Genomic DNA, 7,232 nt, shown 5'->3' with positions numbered 1-7,232 from the left:
CTGGGTCTATGTCTCTGCAGTTAAATTGTGAGCTCCTTGAGATCAGGAGCTGGGTGTTATTCATCTTTGAATTTGTGAACCTAGCAGTGTCTTGATCCCTTGTTGACATTCAGAAAATGTTTATTGACTAGGTGAGGTGAAGTCGCTCAGTCGTGTGCGACTCTTTGCGACCCCGTCACCGTGGACTGTAACATACTAGGTTTCTCCGTCCATGGGATTTTCCAGGCAAGAATACTGGAATGGATTGCCATTTCCTTCTCCAGGCTATCTTCCTGACCCAGGGATCGAACCTGGGTCTCCTGCATTGGAGGCAGACGCTTTAACCTCTGAACCACCAGGGAAGCCTTATAGTAAATACATTAACAGAGAAGGTTTTGTACACAAAACTTCAGTAAAAGTACTTGTTAATCTTTCATTTTCTTATAGCCTAATAGAGAGACAAGGTGAGTTGAAAACAAATTCAGTTTTGAAAGAATTAGAGCAAAAATAATTCAGAAGAAATATATTTTTTTGTATGGACAAATCTGTGAAATGAGAATTGGTTTAACCAGGTACACCTCTGAAACCTCCATTTATGAGTCAGAGTTTTTAGGGACAGGGACTTCCCCCTCACTTTTTTTTGTTTCACATGTAATCCTCATATAACTTGTAAACCAGGGCCCAATGTAATAACTTGGTGGATGAGACAAAATCGCATTTCATTTAAACAAATGAAGCACAAAAACAAGATTCACTGTCTCTAGCTACCTAGCCAGCTCTTACCTAGGGTGTGTCTCCTTTTGTTGTTCAGTTGCTCAGTTATTTTCACTCTTTGTCACCCCATAGAATGCAGCACACCAGGCTTCCCTGTACTTCACTATTTCCCTGAGCTTGCTCAAACTCATGTCCATTGAGTCAGTGATGTCATCCAACCATCTCATCCTCTGCCATCCCCTTCTCCTCCTGCCTTCAATCTTTGCCAACATTAGGGTCTTTTTTAATGACTTGGCTCTTCGCACCAGATGCCCAAAGTATTGGAGTTTCAGCTTCCTCATCAGTACTTCCAATGAATATTCAGGACTGATTTCCTTTAGGATTGACTGGTTGGATCTCCTTGCAGTCCAAGCGACTCTCAAGAGTCTTCTCCAACACCGCAGTTCAAAAGCATTAATTTTTCAGTTCTCAGCTTTCTTTATGATCCAATCCTACATCTATACATGACTACTGGAAAAACCATAGATTTGACTATACACACCTTTGTGGGCAAAATAATGTCTCTCCGTTTTAATATGCTGTCTAGGTTGGTCATAGCTTTTCTTCCAAGAAGCAAGCATCCTTCATGGCTGCAGTCACCATACAGTGCTTTTGGAGTCCGAGAAAATAAAGTCTCTCACTGTTTCCATCGTTTCCACATCTATTAGCCATAAAGTAATGGGACTGGATGCCATGATCTTAGTCTTTCGAATGTTGAATTTTAAGCCAGCTTTTTCACTCTCTCCTTTCACCTTCATCAAGAGGTTCTTTAGTTCCTCTTTGCTTTCTTCCATAAGGGTGGTGATATCTGCATATTTTAGGTTATTGATGTTTCTCCCAGCGATCTTGATTCCAGCTTGTGCTTCATTCAGCCCGACATTTCGCATGGTGTCCTCTCTGTATAAGTTAAATAAGCAGGATGACAATACACAGTCTTGATGTACTCCTTTCCCAATTTTAAACCAATCCATTGTTCCATGTCCAGTTCTAACTGTTACTTCTTGACCTGCATACAAATTTCTCAGGAGGCAGGTGAGGTGGTCTGGTATTCCCATCTCTTTAAGAATTTTCCATAGCTTGTTGTGATCCATGCAGTCAAAGGCTTTAGTGTAGTCAATGAAGCAGAAGTAGATATTTTAAGCAAAAGTGTCTCTAGTTCTGATGATTCTGTCTCTAATTAAATTTATTTTTCTTCTCTCATTAACTTTAGATAAGCAAACAGATACTTACAGTTTTTCTTTTAAAGGCAAGCTCCCTACCTCATCATGGTATCTGTAATTTTTATATTAATAAGACTGAATTAGCACATAGGAAAAATACTCCAAAGAACTTGATGAATCCAGAGTGATTCATTTTTTTAATGCAATACCCTCTGATACTTTTGCTGACTAGTCATTAGCTGGACTTTTCTTCTTTTATATCTTTAAATTGTCTGTAAAGTTAGCTCTGCCCCTCTTTTTTTGAATCAAATAACCACACACCACACATCCCAGTGTGTGTCCCTGTCAATGTTACTTAATGCTGTCAAAGCCCTCTCTCCCTCCAACCACAAACCCTGGACTAGCAAGATATCAGCTGCTGCCCTCCACAGCTGCCCTATTCTGCCCATCAGAAGAAAGTTGGAATTCATTCCTTAATTAATATCTTCAATATCTCTAGTCACTTTTGCATTATTTACTTCTCAAAAGTCTTGAAATAAGTCACACATTTCACTTGTGATGGCTGCTCATGAAGACAAGCTGCCAAATCCCTGGGTTGTGATGAAGTGATTGCTGAAGTGTCCAGGGAAGCAACGGACTCATGCTCCCTTGGGCTGCACAGGACTCAGAAGCATTCTGATTTGAATAAGTTGCACTGTGAAAATACTAGCTCTGGAGTTCTAAGACTCAACTCTAATTCTTGAAATAATGAAATTTCTGAGCATGTGTTGAAAAATACAGTAAAGCAATTTGGACTCCTGAGGTACACTTCTGTTAGGGACTATGTTTTCACTGGGCTAGATCTCTTTTTGAAGCTAAGGCAGTTTCAGTCTGAACAAGAAAAGGAACTCTCTCCTTGAATATACCCAAATTTCTTTCTTACATCTCTCAACCCAATAGGTATGTTTGTTTTGAGTCACTCTTGATTTTCTCTGCATGGAAATAATAACCATTCTACTCAATTTTACAACATCCCCATAATAATTCTTACTAGGTAATAAACCACACTCTTAGGGAAAAAAAAAAGATTGTGTAAGGTTCAAAAAATTTTGGAGAGTGATTGTTGCTGAAATATCATGTCCACATTATCAAAATTATTTCTGTCATTGTAATGCTCATAGTAGCAGTCATAGCAGTAATATTAATTGTTTACAAAGTGAATAGGTTATATTCAGGTAAATGATTCCTTTTTGTTAAGGCAAATCTTGGTCAAAGTTTCAAGTTTAAATTTCCATAAAATTCTGAAGCTACTTCATTTCAAAGCTGATGGTATTTTGCTTAGAACACTGTATGATCAGCTTTTTAAGGACAAACACTTGGAATTTCTGTATCGTTCTCAGTTCTTTAGTTTATTCTCTGTAGTGTCATTATCATCATCATCCCTTGAATATGAAAAAATCTTAGTAGTGTGTATTTTAGATAAATGTTCACTTAACATTCATGAACATTTGATTAAGTAGATATTACTCTTCTTATTTTACACATGGGGAACTAAGGCCAAAGATGGCATGTGACTTGTCCTGTATAATAGAGTATCAAGCTGTGGAGGCAGAAATAGGATGTTAAATTTCTAACGAGGGCATTTTGTTTTCTTTAAAAAAAAAATAGAGAATTTCAACTAGAGTAAAATTTGTACAAGTTAACAAAAATCTAAAGTACAAAAACAAAAATATAAAGTAGAGGTGTATTTTTTACATGTGAATTTTATCCCTTTTTAAAAAATGTATTCATTTTTAATTGGAGGATAATTGCTTTACAGTATTGTGTCAGTTTCTGCCATAAGTCAAAGTGAATTGGCCGTAGGTACACACATGTCCCCTTCCTCTTGAGTTTCTCTCCCATCTCCTAGCCCTTCCTACCTTTGAGTGCACTAAATAAGAGGAACTTATCCAAGTGAAAATGTTAGCCACTCAGTCATGTCCAACTCTTCGTGACCCCATGGACTGTAGCCCACCAGGTTCCTATGTTCATGGAATTCTCTAGGCAAGAATACTGGAGTTAGTAGCCATTCATTCTCCAGGGGATCTTCCCAGACTAGAGGTAGCACCCAGGTCTCCTGCATTGCTGGCAGATTCTTTACCATCTGAACCACCAGGGAAGCCCAAGGCAAATAAAAGTGTATGATGAAAAAGTGGCGAAATAGCATCCAATGAATAGAACCACTTTCATCTAATTCACTGTCTAAAACCCAAGACCATTTATTACATGGTCACTATATGTCTCTTGGTGCTCTACAACTCTTTCTTTACAAAACAAAAGCCTATTTCAACTTTTTTTTTTTTTTTTGAACTGTATATTTTTATTTCAGGGCAAGAAACTCTTAAGTAGCAATATCCCAGGATGAAAGAAAAATAGCAGATTTAAGACTGAAGTAAGAAATAAGGATGCAAAACATGTTCCTTGAAAAATCACAATATGCTCTGGTTGGAAGAGGATGTTATACAGTTATTCTTAACTGAAGGTCATACAGAAAGCTGTCAACAGTGCCAGGACTTCTAATCAGGTTTAGCTCTTCACACTCAGTATAGTACTCTTTCTACTGTCCTGCTCTGTAGCGTTATCCTCTTGCCCACTGACCTAGTATACAACTGAGACACCATATTATACTGATCCCATAGCCCCCTGAACTCCAAGAGTTAAACTGATAATACTCTTGTTCACTTCAGGCTGAAATGAGAAAATGAATCCTGCCAGGATAAATAGCACTGGGACGACAATTCTTTTTGGTCATATGAATCTAGTTTCCACCTTTACTTTTGTGAGAAGGCTTTCAAAAAACACCAGTTCTTCACCATATGGCACTAGTATAAATATATCACCTACTGAAAATGCCAGAGCTCAAAAATGAGATCTTTAAAGAAAGGACTGCTTGTGATTTTGCAAATAATAAGCTTGTGCTAGTGGACAATAGTTTCAGTAACTGTATCCATCATTATATTTACATTTCTATAATTAGTTGCAACTGTTTCTGTGAGGTTAAAGGTCTCTAGTTTAATGCAGTCATTATAATCAAACAGTAAATAATGTTTGGATTCTGTTGATATGATGGGAAAGCATTAATTTTAAAAGAATACCTTTCAAAAGGAGCCCTAATCTCAATCCTTCAACAGTTACACCCACTTTTGGCAAGGAACAGGAGTGGTAAAGAGGTGGAATTCACAGGCCTCATCCTTAAATAGCACGCAGTAATGTTGAATTAAATGACATAATCTAGAGCCCAGTATATAATAGTAAATGATGGTCCAGATGAATGGTATGACCTGTAGGAGGTTAGAAAGGGAAAAGATTGCTGTTAACTAAAGAGAGTGAAACTGTAAGAACATGTCACTTTCTTTAGTAAAAATAAAGTCTATTATTTATAGCAATGGGCTTCTCTGGTGGCTCAGTGGTAGAGAATCCACCTCTCAATGTAGGGGACTCTGGTTCAGTCCTTGAGCTGGGAAGATCCCATGGAGAAGGAAATGGCAACCACTCTGTTATTTTTAATATTTTATCTATAAGAATGAATATTAAAATTTAAGTGTGGATTTGAACTCGGGATCTTACTTCTGGTTTACTTTCATTTTCTAGTAAACTTTAGGTCTTATTAATCATAAACTTAGCAAAACTTTTAAGTATTATTCTTTCCAAAATCTATTTTCTGCTTTTCTCTCAATATTATTTTGTGTTTCCAGAAAAAAATGCATATTTCCTTCAGTATACTACATCTCTTACAGAGAATATTTGGGAACCATAAAATACTTGAATTATGGTGTGGACTCATTGTCATTAATACCTTCATGTCACATCATGATTTTCTCACCTGTAAAAGCAAGAAGCTGACACCTGAAAGCTGGTATTACTTTCCACAGGAGGTTTCTTATTTTCGTTGTCCAGCTATTGGTTTGGCCATTTGTTTCTTCTTCTTCTTTTTTTAAAGGTTTATTTATTTGTTGGCTGTGTTGGTTCTTCCTTACATCAGGCAATGTTTTTCATGGTAGTGCCTGGACTCGCTAGTTGTGGTGTGTAGCCTTAGCTCCTCTGCAGCCTGCGGGATCTTTTTCTCCAACCAGGGATTGAATCTCATCCTCTGTATTGTAACCTGTGTGTGTGTGTGTGTGTGTGCACGCACATACGTGCACACGTGTACACATGCAAGCACATGATTCATCCTGTCTGACTCTTTGCGACCCCAAAGACTGTAGCCCACCAGGTTTCTCTGTCCATGGGGATTCTCCAGGCAAGAACACTGGAATGGGTTGCCATGCCTTCCTCCAAGGGATCTTCCCAACCCAGAGATCTAATCACTGGACCGCCAGGGAAGTCCTGATATGCCTCTCCTTAGTAAGGGGGAATGCCTTTAGGAACAATTTCTTATGTCCTCAGCCATGTCCGACTCTTTGAGACCCATGGACTGTGTTCCACCAGGCTTCTCTGTCTATGGGATTCTCCAGGCAAGAACACTGGGATGGGTTGCCATTTCCTTCTCCAGGGGATCTTCACAACCCATAGATCTAATCTATGCTTCCTGCACTGGCAGGCAGATTCTTTACCAGTGTACCACCTGGGAAGTGCTTATCAACAGTTTACTTCTTACTAATCTGTTCTTTCCAAAAAGAAACTCGATTAATGCATTGAATGGGAGACCTCTTGGCTCACTCAGTAGTTGAAGTTATAGGAGTCATAACAAAGAGATCTCTAATGATTCCAGAAAGATCCTTGGAGAGGTTATTATTTGTATTAATGAGGTTAGTAAGCCTCTTAATTAGACAGTAAGCAGCTTCACTACCAAAAAGGCAGAAATTTTCTCTCTATACTCTGCTATCACACGCATGTGCAACATAGCCACAAAGTTTTGCACATAGCTCACTGATGGTGTATTTAGTGAATGAGAGACAGTAGAGTAGAAGAGTGATTAAGAGCACAGAGATTGAAATCAAAGCCCAACACTGTTATAAATCACTGAGTAATTAAGTGTGTAAAGAACCTGAGTCAGTGCATCACAGTGGTAAGAGTATGATTTGGGAAACCCAAAAGCAATAGTTCATTCCCAGGTCCACTTCTTATTCACTGAGACAAAGCAATCTACTCACCTCTCTTTGCTTCTATTTCCTCACCTAAAAATTGAGACTAACAATAATATCTATTCAATGGATTTTATTGTAGATTAAATGAATCAATATGATTGTGTTCTTAAAACCAGGGCCTGGCAAATAATAAGCATTGGATAGTCATTTTTTATTATTATTACTAATTTATTTGACTCCCATCTTCCTCATCTGTAAAATAGATCAATAATACTTTGCCTCATAATATTCATTT

General features: G+C 38.0%; 1 non-coding gene across 1 annotated transcript; it reads right to left on the bottom strand.

Annotated features, from left to right (window-relative positions):
• Positions 1-268: 268 nt before the first annotated feature.
• On the bottom strand, positions 269-341 carry TRNAW-CCA (transfer RNA tryptophan (anticodon CCA)). The gene has a single exon. It is a non-coding gene; the product is annotated as a tRNA-Trp (tRNA).
• Positions 342-7,232: the final 6,891 nt, after the last annotated feature.

This window comes from Budorcas taxicolor, unplaced genomic scaffold (genome assembly GCF_023091745.1).
Source record: "Budorcas taxicolor isolate Tak-1 unplaced genomic scaffold, Takin1.1 scaffold359, whole genome shotgun sequence".
Taxonomy (NCBI): Eukaryota; Metazoa; Chordata; class Mammalia; order Artiodactyla; family Bovidae; genus Budorcas; species Budorcas taxicolor.
This window is presented reverse-complemented; position numbering and strand designations above follow the sequence as displayed.